Below are 14074 nucleotides of genomic sequence, written 5' to 3'. Positions count from 1 at the left end.
TGTGAAAATCCTGTTAAGTATTGCATTCCTTCGCCTGCGGATAAGGTTGGATCTCTGGACACTGCTGGCAGTCCCTTTTTCTTCCACATGGGCATCCTGAGCTGGCYGGGGCATGCTCAATACTCAGGAGCTACAGACAGCAAAAGCAACCCTTTGCTTTTCCAAAAGCTCTAACATCAACTTTAAAACTATGCAAGAGCCATGTCTTAATAAAACCAGTCAATGAATGACAGGGAGAGAAMGGAGTTGTGCTGCTTCTTGTGCTGGTCCCTCCAGAAGCCAGCATAAAGTTGTAGCATTAAATGGAAATAGTTAACTACCTCCACTGCCTCCCTAGAATAGGAGCTGGTATGTTGTTTGCCTTAGCCTCTGAAGAAGCAGGCTAGTGTTTCCCAACAGGAAGGCCTGTCTGGATTCCAGACAAAGAGGGCTCAGGAACAGCAGCCCTCAAATAACCTACCCAGTAGGTCATCCCAACACTCAGATATTCATGAAAATTTGCCACCACAGTTGCAAATTTGCAGTCAGCTTCCCCACAAAACAGTAACAGAATCCTCAAGCAGAGATACGAATGAGAGAAGCCAAAACTAGTTATTTTTTAAGCAACAAGAATGGCCCAAACCTTACTGGCCTTATATGACTTTTAATTTCTAGTTCCAAAATTTAAGCCACTGAATAACTTGTCTGTTTTTTTATTTTTTTTTCTTTTTTTTTTTTTTACTAAGACTCGAGGTCATTCCTTTCTGTGTCCAAGCTGCTCTTCCAACATCTTTTTAAATTGCCTGCTTGTTTCCAGCAAGGGGACTCGGAGTGACAGGAAAACTGTAAGAAAAATTGTCTTCTTGCATATAAATCTTACTTTGAAAGGAGACGGTATTTTTGGAATTCAAGGCCTCATGTTTTTGTTTTTCCCATGATATTGTTTGTTCTGCCGCTTACAGGAACCCTGTGTCTCAAGAAGGAAAAAGCTTGTTCAACTCTAACCTGAAACAAGAGTCACAAGATAGAAATCTCCTTTTCCTAAACATATTTTCTAGAAGAAAGAACCATTTCCTTTTAGTTTAGTCTGTTCAGGACTTACTTTATTTGCCTACAGATATACCTGGACCCAGGATTCCTGGAAGGGAATTTTCCCTTCCAGGGAGCTTTACCCTCCAAAACATATATATATATATATATATATATATTTTTTTTTTTACTAAAACACTTTTTTTTTTTTTTTTTTTTTAAACTACATCTACACTTCCCTATCTGTGCAGTGGTTCCCCTACCTATAAATCACAACTAATGGCACATTGCACAGATAAAGATGTTTTGAAGTTCAGCTACAAGTTTTAAGAAGCCTGACTAAAAGCGTTATTTATTGCTGCTAACTCCCAACAACAACAACAATATACATCAACTTGCAAGAACGAGCCAGGAGTATAAAAGAAAGCAAAGCTCTGCCCTGAAGGCACATGCTTTAAACCATTCTGATGGACAGAAGGGGCATAGCACAGAGCTGAAGGAAGGAAGGAAGCTCAGAAAAGGGCTTGCTTAGCATCACYGGTGGTGCAGAGATCTCAGAACCACACGTCCTCAGGCACTAAAGCAAGGTCCTCCCCACTGACATCTCCCAAGGCCATCCCTTAGCCTGTGCTTGGCTGCTCTGACCCACCACAAGAATGATGAACACTTAGTTCTGTGCCATGGGTTCTGGGAGCAGGACAGACACCATGGCACAGAGCTAGAGAGCAAGCTTAAAAAATCCCTGACTGCCACTTAAAGAGCATGCTCTGGCTGAAGCCCAGTGCTGCAGGCTTTCCTCATTTTGGGACTCAAAATGCCTAGAAAAAGGTGACATGAAAAGATTGGAAAGATTTCTGTGCAACTGAGAGTTTCTACCAGTAAAGCCCAACAGATCATGGCTCAGTTCTGTAACCAGACACTTGCACTGGTTGTTCATGCACCTTTTCCAGAAATCCCTCAGCCACATCAGTAAACTCATTACAAAGCAAAGAGGGATGTATCAAAAATAAACTCAAATAATTGTTTAACACCTGGCTATTCCTGCTTCATCCTCCAAAATAGTGGAAAACATGGAAGTCAAAGGTAAGGTCAGAACCAAGCAACTTTCTCACTTCATAACCTTACAGGGCCAAATTCAACACAAGAACAGAGAGAGAGAGAGATCCAGGCTGCATTACAGTACAGGCATCTCCATCTCACCCAAATGCTCTAGGTTCCTGCTGTATTTTTTTAAGAAAAAATAGACATTTTTAGGGGGTAACTAGTAAGGCACATCTAGGCTGTCAGGTTAAAGGGGAATGACTCAGCCCCTAAACACACCTTTTGCTCTCTGTCTAGACAGCTCATRCATTGGTGCTGCCATGTCCACCTTTGGTCAGATGAATCCCCCTCTGAGAGGGGCATATCTACCAGCAAGTCCCACCAGCATCAGTCTTGATAAGCAGGACAACGTGCTGCTAGCAGGAAGGGGATCTAGACCCCCATGGGGATTTATCGGTCTTGCTCCTTAGCAAAGCTGAAGTCCAGGTGACTTGCRGAGTTATGCATGAAGTCTGGGCTGCTCCAGGAAAGCAGCTCCTAAACCCCAAGCTTTTCTCTGCCACCTTCTTGTTTCAGCAGCTCTGTTGCTCCCCTCCTCAGGCTGTACAGAAGGAGCAAGGAGCCTTCGAGACTGGTGCACAGGCACTGAGGAAGCTCCCAATTAACCCACCTGGTGGCTGGGCTTTTCCAAGCAGCCTCCAGTGCCTGGATGCATCCCRGCACGCCACCCTCCCCGCTGCCGTGGTCTCCAGGACAACCTCCATGTGTGTGTACACAACAGGACAGTCAGGTAAGTACTTGCATGCCACCGAGAATCACAATTTCCTTTTATTCCTGGCGTCTGGCTCTGAAAGATGAATGAAGCTGATATGAAAAATGACACCACCCTGCTATAATGTGACTAATTTTGCAGAGTCATTCTGAAGAGCTGATTACATATCTGTATACATATGCACGTACACACCTCGCTGTCCCTTTTCCCAATATCACTCAGTTCTACCAGCACTGCTCACCTTAAAAGGCTTGGGAGGAAGCCCCAAAGGTGTATGTRGYGCATTACAAGACTCCATAACACTTCTTAGGTGTTTTTATTTTATTTTCGCTATTCAAAGTCTAATCTTCTGAATCAAAGGGCCTTATTTATGTTTGCCCTTTAGGAGTAATCTGAGCTGGCTAGGGACTGTACACTATTGAGTGAATAGTTTTCATAGTAATATTTAATGCCTCAGTGCAGTCAAAAATTTGATATCTAGTCCCGCTCCCATTTGCAGTCAATTTCTTGACCAGACAGTACAAGAGGGATGTGGAACTACTGGAGACAGTGCAGTGCAGGGCTGTAAGGATGATCACGGGCCTGGAACATCTGCCCTATGAGGAAAGGCTGAGAGAGCCTGGCCTGTTCAGCCTGAAAAAGAGAAGGTTGAGAGGGGATCTGATCAGTGTATRTAAGTATCTTAAGGGAGAGAGTGAGGAGGATAAGGCCAGCCTTTTTTCTGTGGTGGCTAGCAATAAGACTAGAGGAGAAGGCCACAAACKGAAGCACCAAAAACTCCATGGGAACTTAAGGAAAAAATTCTTGACAGTGAGGGTGACAGAGCCCTGGAACAGGTTGCCAAGAGAGGTTGTGGAATCTCTCTCTCTAGAAATATTCAAAACCCACTTGCATGTAATCCTGTAGCACATGCTCTAGGTGATCCTGCATGTGCAGAAGGGTTGCACTAGATGATCTCTGAAGGTCCCTTCCAACCTTAATGATTCTACAATTCTATGATGACAAGTCCAGTAATAAAACTCTGGAGACATCTCTAGCGAGAAGGGTCTGAAAGATCCTGCAGACATTTCCTGTCCCAAATGCCACAAAGGACTGTGAAGGATTTGATTAACGAGATACACTGCCTCCCAGTACAGGCGCTCACATAAAGAATTGCATGGCCTATGAATCAGTTCAAGTCCATGCCCTGGCACTCCTGCCCAATGAGCTGTAGGTTTCCAGTCCTCCAGCCCTTGGGAAGCACTGTTAAACAACACTTTTTTTTCCCCTCCTCTTTTTTTGCCTTTACCACCTCTACCAAGGTTCAGATATTCGAACTTTCTTTGATAAAGGCCTATGATAACTAAGACCGCAAACTTAATCCAAGGACTTTTCCACTGTTAGGCACCTTCCCACATGCACAAAAGAGAGGACAGCTCTGGAAGCCAAGGGACCGTGAATCCACTGCCAAGTAGATAGACAGGATTTGTGTGCAAATAACTGTATGTGCGTGTGTGAGGGAAAGAGACAAAGATGAACTAATCCTCTCCCCCTTGAGGCTATGTCTTTACTCTTTCAGACTAGCATGTGTCTCCTTTGTTTTCAATAATAGAAGCAATTATATCTGCAGTGTCCAACCGTAAATCCATCACACAATTAAGGGGATGATGCAAAGAACTATGGGAACATTTAAGGATGGATTGCAGACAGAGATTCAAAAAAAAAAAAAAAAACAACTCCACTTTTTCCATTGCTTGACTCTTGACTTGGACAAGTCTGCAGGAACTTATTGTGCCACCACAAGATGTAAGCACCACAGACTGATTTTCCAGTGGGACTCACTAGTGTACAGTGGTGGAAGACAAAAAGCCTTTAGAGAGGGATTTATGTTTTGGATTTTTTTTTTTTTTTTTGGACTTTTTTTTTTTTTTATCATTAGGCAAAAGGTTGTGGTCTTTTCTAGATCATGTGCAAATAAGCTCTTATAAAACCACATGCCTGGATAAAGCTCATCTTATGCAACTTGGATGAAGCATTTTTCCCATTGTAACTATTAATCAAGAAATCTATCATTATATTTTACAGGGAAGCCTACAATATGCAACACTTGTTTAAAAATACAGATGATCCAGTGTATTTCCAAGTCCTCCTACCCCATACCACCTATACTTAAAAACAAAGAAAAAGAATTCTACAAAGAGGAGTCTCATTCTTTGCTCATAGGATTGTCAGAGATATTCATGATCGCAGGCAGTAAAACAGGGTGCGCCCAGGCTTACCTGACAGAGTTTTGTCTGAGTGTAAGTAGTTCCAGTTCAATGCTAGAGAGGTGGTGCTGGTGAAAATGAGGGTCCGAGTGAGGCTTAAGCACAGGGTCTGGCATCCCCAGCACCAATATTGATGGCTTCTCTCCTGGTTCAGATCTAGGGCATCAGTACATGAGTAAGAAGAGTGAGCTTGACAGCCAGCTGCTGGGCTGGTGCACAGCTGGCCTGAGCTGCCCAGGCTCAATGAGTGAATCTGGTCTTTTCGGAGCACCGTGCTTCTCCCCATGGGAATGAGGCTGCCCTTGGGTGTTTGGTTGTAAGAAAGATAGGAGAGGTTGATTTGGGTGCAGCCTCAGACTTGTGCTTCACCAGCACAGCAGAGCTAGAGATCAAGAACTTACTTAAATCTGACCAGATCTATGATGGCTCTTGGTTGGCAGGTGGGCCTGACATGGAGAGCAGGGACTACAAGTCATTTGCACCTTTCTTCCCAGTGGTTCTTCCCCCATTTGAACAGATAGTTCTTTTGGGGGTAATTTGGGGGTAAGGAATGCAATTCCTTACACCACAGTCACCTGGGATAATATTTATCATTGATAGCCTTCCGCAGGGCAAGCTCAGGCAAGAAAGATCAAAACTTTGCTTCAGGGCCTTCATTGACTTATAATGGCAGAAATGCCAACAACAAAAAATATCAAGTGCAAAGTGGAATATGAGTGTACAGGGGTTGATTCACTAGCCATAAGGTTTGGGCCATAAGGTTTTTTTTGTATGTTTGTTTTGTACTTTGGGTATACTTGGGTCACATTCTCCATAAAGTAAGAGCTAGCTATTTTCTTTTAATCAAAACTGAATTTCTTAGAAAATCACCTTTTTTTTTTTCCCAAAACCATTACAAAATTCATGATAAAATTATAACAAATGACTACATAGTAAACGCCACTTCCACTTTTGCATACAGCATTGCACAAATGTTTAGTTGCTTGAAACTATAAAAGTTTCTTTCACTATCCACATTTGGGTCATTAAACAAACCAAATACCTTCACACTTTGAGTATCACCCAATATTATTTGAAACCTTTTGGCTGGCCTGGGTTTGTTTCTTCGCTGGCATGAACTGGACAAGTACTCCGCCCTTCCTTTTAAATAGATTTAAGCTGTATCACTTAAATTACTTGGAAGCTGGGCACAGAAACCATAAGTAAAGGATTAAGTGTAACAAAATACTTGTGAGGTTAAAAACTGGACAAGCTGGCCTTTTAAAGCTATGTGATGGGCCATTTGTCTGTAGTAAACCAACTTTCCAAAACGAAACTACTTAATTACATGCATCTGCATTCAAGGTGATGCATGAGGATTTCCGTTGGTACTGGAAGATGCTCTAATGGAAATGACTCCATGAGGATTTAAGAAACCACTCAATCGGATGGAGTGGACAAGTGGAGTACAGACTAGGATTTAATGACAGAGAGGCGTGAAAAGCCAACAATCCAGCCTAGCATTCCCTGGATTTCATCTCTGGCACAGGCAGGGTTTGCATGTTCCCCGCTTGTGGCTTCTATTTTAGAACGTATTCATTGCTGAGATGCTTCAGCACAGCTGTGCTGGTTCATTAACTGCCCAGCATGTCACTCAGCCCAAGCAAATGGCTTTGGGGTAGTGCTTTCCAAAGACCTGAGGGACGGGTAGACCTTTGCGAGGAAGGGAAGGTGTTGGTGTAGGAGATATTTGAGAATCTCTGGAGATAGATTAGAAAAACAAGCCCAGAGAGAAAGAATCCAGCAGGAGCGAGGCAGTTGCCCACAGCACAAGGCGGGCTGGTCATATGGAGAGCACTTCTCATCCTTCAAAATCCACCAAGGCATTAGTGATCACCAAAACAAGAACTCCCTTGTCTTAGAGCAAACAGTTATTAACTCTAATCCGGAGCCTCTGCTTCTGCAGGTTTTTCCAGAGGTGCAGAAGACCCTTATCTGGAGACCAGGAGAAAGAAAAATGGATCCACTACATCCCCACCCACTCCTGCATCCTCTGCGTCTCCTGCAGGCAAGAGCCACATGCAAAATTAGAGCATGATTAAGGCTCGCTCTTGAATATTTTTGTTAAGAAGGTGTCGTGCCCATTCCAGGAGCTGCGTCAGAGATGGGCTGAACRGTGCAGCTGCTAGTTGGGCCCTGTTTCCAAAGGAACAGGGTCCATGTTGTGCCACGAGTGACTCATGCAGAGATCATTCCTGTCAGGAGGAGAGGGCCCAACCTTCCCTAGGGTGGGCCTGGAGAACGTGGAGCGCAGAGGACTGAAGCAGGTGCTATGAGCAGGGAGAGTCAGGGCTTCCCAGGCCTTGCCCATCAATTTGGGATGGTGCTTCAGCTCTCCATTTTGTTCAAGTGAGAGGGGAATGTACCCAGGGAAGGGGCACGGGCCATTGGGAACATGCCGTCCCCAGCACCGTCATCCCGCTGTCAGGATGCATCCATCACAGTGACAGTCCCTGGCCATCCACATCCTCAGAGGAGCTGCTCSCAGCTCCCACAGCCCTGGCATGCCGGCTGCTTTCCACTCCCCTCTCCAGGCCCTGCTGCAACCACCGCACTGCCTGGCCATGCGGCTGAAATCTACCTCCTCCTGCCTACCTCAGTGAATAATCCTTCACAGYCCTTCATAATTTCTTTATCCTCGGCACAGGTAACATCCAGAGAGTGACTGGAGGCCCACATGGAGTAAGGGTATGGAAACATCTGGCTTTAAATGGAAGAGATTAATAAGTCTTCGTGATGTCACGAGCAGTAGTAACCTTAACTTGATACCTAAGGGTGTAGTCATAAGTTCAAAGCATTTCCAAAAACATCTAAAATCAGTGTTTTCTTCTAAAAATCTGATTCAGGCTCACACAGMTAAGCAAGGATGGAGCCCAGCAACCCTATTGCTCTCAGTCTACTCCCCTGTTCCAGCATAGCATTATTCACCTTTAAACATGACTACATACATCATTTTTGTGGCAACATTTACAACATCTACATTTCCAGGAAGAATGTCCATTTGAGAAAATAAGAACTCTATCATGCTATTTTCCAATTTATCCTGATCTTTTTTTTTCACTGGGTTGCTCTTTGATCTGTACTGTTATAATTCCTCCCAAAATTATTTCCAAATGGATTTCCCTAAGTAGGCAGTTGCCTCTTAGGCGCACACTCACACGTCTGCAGCATGTAAGGTGCTTACATCTGCTTTCCCAAGCAATCTTTGCCATTGGAGTTGCCCATTAGAAAGTCAGCTTGGCCCCAAAACTAAAGAGATTGACAAAAACACATTTTTTCTGCTCTTCCTGCAAAACTCTTGAACTCCTGAGAGTTGAACACATGAAAGCAATCTGAGGTTAGCGTGTAATACACAAACCACATAAAAGAGATAATTTAGGATTAGACATATGTTACCAGAAACAGGTTGAAACTAATACAGCTTTTGCATTCGGGTCATAAAAGACAGCACTTACATAGTTCTGTGAGGCATCCCTACTTGGGGTGCCTTATTGAGGAAATAACTAACACTGCTCTGATGTCAGTGAGAGCCAAAATGATCCTTCACCCATCTCCAGCATGTGAGGGATGTCCACATCTGCAGAGCAGACTCCTGAAACTCGACAGGCACACCAGGAGAAAGATGAGCTAAAGCTCTCCTTTTCTTTTCCTGTTGCAAACCTACTTCCAAGGTCACGTCAACAAGCTGATGGGAACATTGCCTACCATTCTATCAGCCTTGGAGAAGGTCTTGGTCTCTAGGCGGAACAGTCAAGAGCAACTTCCTTCACTGAAGCCTGGGCCCTGTCTCCTGGAAAGCTTCTGGAAAGACTCCTTTGGTCATATTATAAATTGAAACGCTGCCATAATGTGCCTTAAAAATCAATGCCAATGTTCTAGTTAGAGCACTAGTGGATATTATATGGACTTCCCAACACAGGATACTCACATGGAGGGACAAGCACAGAAATCACTTTCCAAACAGTATTAAGGGATCCATGTTGTACTGCATATTAGAATTGCTCTTAATACTGGAAGTAGTCATAAACCATATAATACTAAAAACTTATCTGTTGCTTTGTGTAGGATTCATCCAAATTGCCAGTACTTTTGAGGTCCTGAAATTAAATCTCCTGCTGTAAGCCAGAAACAACAAATTCAATACATTTCTAACATGATGAACATCTGAAAATAGAGATGTATTGCTCCTTTAAAAAGCAGGCTGGCAAAGGAACTAGGTTTACTTTGAAAATTAGTTTGGTATGAAAGAGCTACACAGCAAAATGCTAAATCCCTCTAGAGAAGAGAATGAAATAAACTCAGATATTTCTTCTCAACACCTTGTCAGCAAAATTCTGTTTCTTGGGCAAGATTTTTTCCCCTCACCCCAAATTACTGTGTGTGTTTGCCAATGATGCTTTCCTAAGAACCACCACCTAAGCAACACAGTAGCTTTCTCACTGTGCCTCTTCCAACACTTCCGAGTTCCCTCCTGCAACCTTGGGGGCTGCAGTGATACCGATAAAAATTATTGGGAGAAAATATGGTAATGAAGTCTATGCCTATACATATACATGTTCCTGACCCAAACTTCCAGCCACTGTTYCACCTAGAGTCTGAGAAATTAGATTTGAGACATTTCTATGGATGTATTTTTGTCTCAGACAGATCCAGTAAGCAGCACCAAAAAATAYAGGGATCTAAGAACTCAAAGTTACCCTGAAAAAGCTTCCACTGTGACCAACGGGCTGGCTTCCTTCCTCTTCCTAATGACCTACTAGGCACATAGCAGGCTGCAACTTTGTGGTCCACATTTAGCACATCCAGCCTTCTAAGGAAAACCCTGAACAACAGTGATGGCAATCAAAGCATGCAAACACTGRAAATGTTTAAAACCTGCCCAAGACTGGAGGGCCACCAAAAACTGATTCTGCATCCTATTTTTCTCTTTTTATTCATCACCCTGGAAAAGTTAGAAGAATAGCAAAGATATCACACACTGAACTTAATTAAGACAGTGATTCACGCTTTGCTCTCTGAACACAAACAGAGCAGCTTGGTATGGAAGGTTTACTGGCAAAAGTGTTTGGGAGGAGAGAAAAATACCCATAAAACCAGAACTCTTGCGGGTGTCATGGAAAGAGCAATAAATCCCATTATCCCAGAAAACAAGCACAGTCTTATCCTTCCAGTTTTATCATTCCAGGGTTGTTCCAGAGAATTTACAACTGATCCAAACCAAATTTCAAACAAAGTACATCTTTARAGAAGAGATGGCTCAAAAGATACTGTCAATGATATTTCAACAACTGATCCACAGACCTACTAAATGTAGTCATGACAAAATCTTTAGCATCTATAAACTTAGGAGAAGTAAAACAATCAGTTCAGAGTCACAATAGTAAATGCTTTAAGCATGAGTGAATGCCAACAGTAAATGCAGATTAAGTAGGCAGCTCCATCTCTTTAYTCACAGCAATCATACAGTGCCTTAAGTTGCTAAAGAGCGTTTCCTTATCCCACTTGAAAGCTCCTAGATCTGTGCTTTAAGATAGATTTCAAAACAATACTGAAGGATAGATAATTTGGTGTGTAATCCAGTTTTTGCAATCCAGGAGCAAATAGTTTTAAATGATACTGTTTCAGCGACGACATCAATAGCAGGCACAGTTGGTAGAAATGGCAAAAATCCAGTTCACAGCTGAACTTCCCCAAAACTTTGGTTCAACATGGGCAGAACTGCCAAAAGGAGGTCATGATTTGGACTAATTTCTTTGAAGAGAGGATGGAAACAATACAGCAGGAAAATACTTGTACACATTAGTGACAAAAATAAGTTGTAGGAGTGAAATTCAACCTTCTCTGGAGAGCCAGCACAGTACTCACCACTGATTTTGTATGGAGCTTTCCCAGCACAACCCAACTTTGATGTCAAAAAGGTTGCCCCTTGAACAGCGATAGACGATCTCTGCATTTACAGAAAAAAAATCACAGAAAAAAAATGTTATATTTGGAATATTTGGAATTTTTAGAATTTAAAGACCAAAARGAAGGGGCGGGGAAGGGAGCGAGACAGCCCTCAGAAGTCCCCAGTGGGCAGGGTTTCAAAAACACAGGTTTCCCCAAGCAATCAAATAAGCAAGTTTGTGCTGGTTTCTCTAAAAGGCCAGGAGCCCTGCACAGGTGTCAGTGTGAAGGAGATGGTCCAGGACCATAACTCTGCCAGCATGGCCAGGGCTAGTGTTTTCATCTCCCCAGTATGGTTCAGCTGTGTGCAGACATCTATGGGAAAGCAGATGACAAGACCATCAAGCTCATGGAGATTTGAGGAATATACCATGTTTCTGGCTCCCTTCCTCCCTTCTAATTCAGCTGCTGAAAGAAAAGAACATTTGCCTAGTAAGAGCCATGAGCACACAACAAATAGCCTTTATAACTGAATCACTGCCTTGCTGTGGATCAGACAGGCAGACATTTCCCCTTGTCCCTCAGCCACCTCTCTCCCACCAGCCGCTGACAAATAACATTTCAGTACAAGTGGAAAGATGGCAGCAGCCCAGAGGTCAAAGGCTTTAATTCCCACTTTCAGTTGTCAAGCTCCAGGGATCTGTTTCCCACGCATGTAAATGACGGAGGACCTTTCTGTGTTGAGTTGAGGATCAAGGACCAGAATGTGCAGGAAGCTGATTCTGAAGCCACTGAAGCAAGGAAGATGCATGACAAACAAAGTGGTGGCATGGAAAGCTGCTCCAGTGAGCTAAAAGGAGAAACGGAAATAATCATTGACAGTGGTTAAAAAGAAAAAAAAAAGGTTGTCCAGTAGAAACATGGCAAACTAAAAGTACAGTCAACTCTGTACAGCAGAGCAGAGTCTGTGTCTTACAAAGAGGTCTCTGAAGAAAAATAGCAATGTGAAAATGAGAAAAGGGCTTGAAATAAAACATTTTGGACTGAAGCTCCAAAAAAGGCTTTGTTTCCTATCATCCTGGTGACAACGCCTTTCGGCGGAAGGAGGCAAAGTGCTGTCTCTTGAGGGAACTCAGAATTTACTCAGAGAAACCCGGTAGAGAATGAAGGGGAAAGCCAGAGGCTTGGTTTGATTTGAAAATTTTAAAATGGTCCTAGCCCCAGAGAAACAAATCAGAAAGTAGTGTGTCTAACATGGAAAGAAGTAAAATCCAAATCTTAGCCATCATTCAAACTTGAGGTTTGATCATATTCAAAGGATATTGTGATTCAATCCTAAATTCAATGAACAATGAGAAGCCCATTTCTATTTTAAGGCTGGGGAAGATTGCAGGCAGCAGCTCTGTCATCAACAGACTTCCTTCTCCTGGGGCACGTACGGTATAGGCAAGCAGCAAAGCAGACATCCTTACGGCATCCTGGCCAACACACTTCTAATGCTGCTYGGGAAAGAGCTTCTCCATAGTCATGAAGGCAGGAGAATTGCCAGGGCACAGGCTGCCCAGTAGCTGGAACTGCAACTATGAACTTTCCTGGAGGGAATCAGGGGGTAGGACCTGGCTCTTCTCCCTGCACTCTCTGGTCTGTTCCAGAAGTATCGGTGAATCCTTCTGACAGACRGTGACTTTAGAGCTTTCAGAAGAGGACCTTGACTCTAGCCAGCCATTTGCAACCTCTTCACCTGTCCCCTGCCAAAGCTTGTGTTGATATGAGAATTGGAAACATGGAGGAAGTTCAAAAAATTAACATGCAGTCTCTAAATTTATTATCATTGGTTAAAACAAATTCTCATATACAAATATTCCACAAATATATTCTGTTCTTATCCAGCCCCAAGGTGAAGGTAGTTTAGGATCCAGATCACATAGCAGAAATTGCTCCTCAAGGATTTCTTGTATTTAGATCAGAAAAAAAAACATATAGGAAGCTCAGATTTATACATTAACAAAGCCAGAGAGGACAGCTGTGGTCAGCTAGGTTTGACTTCTGACAGGATGCAGGCAACATTCCTGCTGTCAATGAATACCTGTATGAACTGCATGCAACTAATGGAAAAAGCATCCAGCTCCAGCTTGCCAACGTTGCAAGCTTGACTTTTGTCTCAAGATCGCCTCCACTATTAAAAGTTGACAACTTATATTTGGTATAACTTGATCCTATTTCTTTTTATTCTTGTTCTATTATTGCCCAAAAAGGTTTTTGTCCTCAAGTTTCTGTTCCTTATATAGCTACTTGAAAACAGGACTTGAGTATTCTTTAACACGCTTTTCGGTAAACTAAGGAGATGGGCTCCACTCTAAGGCATGTTTTTTTTTAATCCTTCAGTCATTTTTGTGGCTCTTCTCTGAAACCTCTCCAATTCTTAAACATCTTTCTTTAATTGCGGGTGCCACAGCTGGACAGACCATTCCAGAAGCAGCCGCATCCATGCCAAACACAGCAGTAAAGTGATCCCTGGGTATATAAACAGGGAATATCAAGTAGGAGTTAAAAAGRATCATTCTAGCCCCTTTGGCCACTGCAATGGAGTGAGGGATTATATTCAGGTAATTATCCATTCAAAGCCTCAGTCTTTTTCCAGATTCCTGATCCCTAGTATCATCTATCTTATCTGGTACATAAATCGTACAGTTTAATTTCCTTCACCTGTGGCAACCTGAAAAGACAAATCATTTGCTATTCACATTCACATCTAGACTATACCAAATCCAGTTTTTCTGTYATCTGCTAACTTTAGTAATAATCATGTTTCTTTCCAATTACCGCTAGACTATTAAGCAGCTCAGAGCCATGGCTGGCAGAATCCTGCCGGAAACAAAGTTATTTTGTACTTACTAACTATAAATCACACTTTGAATTTTGTACCTTAAGCAGTTGGAATCTGTGTAGCACTTCAAATTTGATACTGTACTATCCTGAGTTTATGAATAGGTACACCAGCAAGTTAAAAGTTTACAGGAAGTTCTTAGTATAGATTATCATATAGAGATTATATATTATTAGTATAATAATCCAAATTTCT

This window comes from Nothoprocta perdicaria, unplaced genomic scaffold (genome assembly GCF_003342845.1).
Source record: "Nothoprocta perdicaria isolate Ctin4 unplaced genomic scaffold, notPer1 scaffold_4, whole genome shotgun sequence".
Taxonomy (NCBI): Eukaryota; Metazoa; Chordata; class Aves; order Tinamiformes; family Tinamidae; genus Nothoprocta; species Nothoprocta perdicaria.
Note: the sequence above shows the minus strand (reverse complement) of the source record.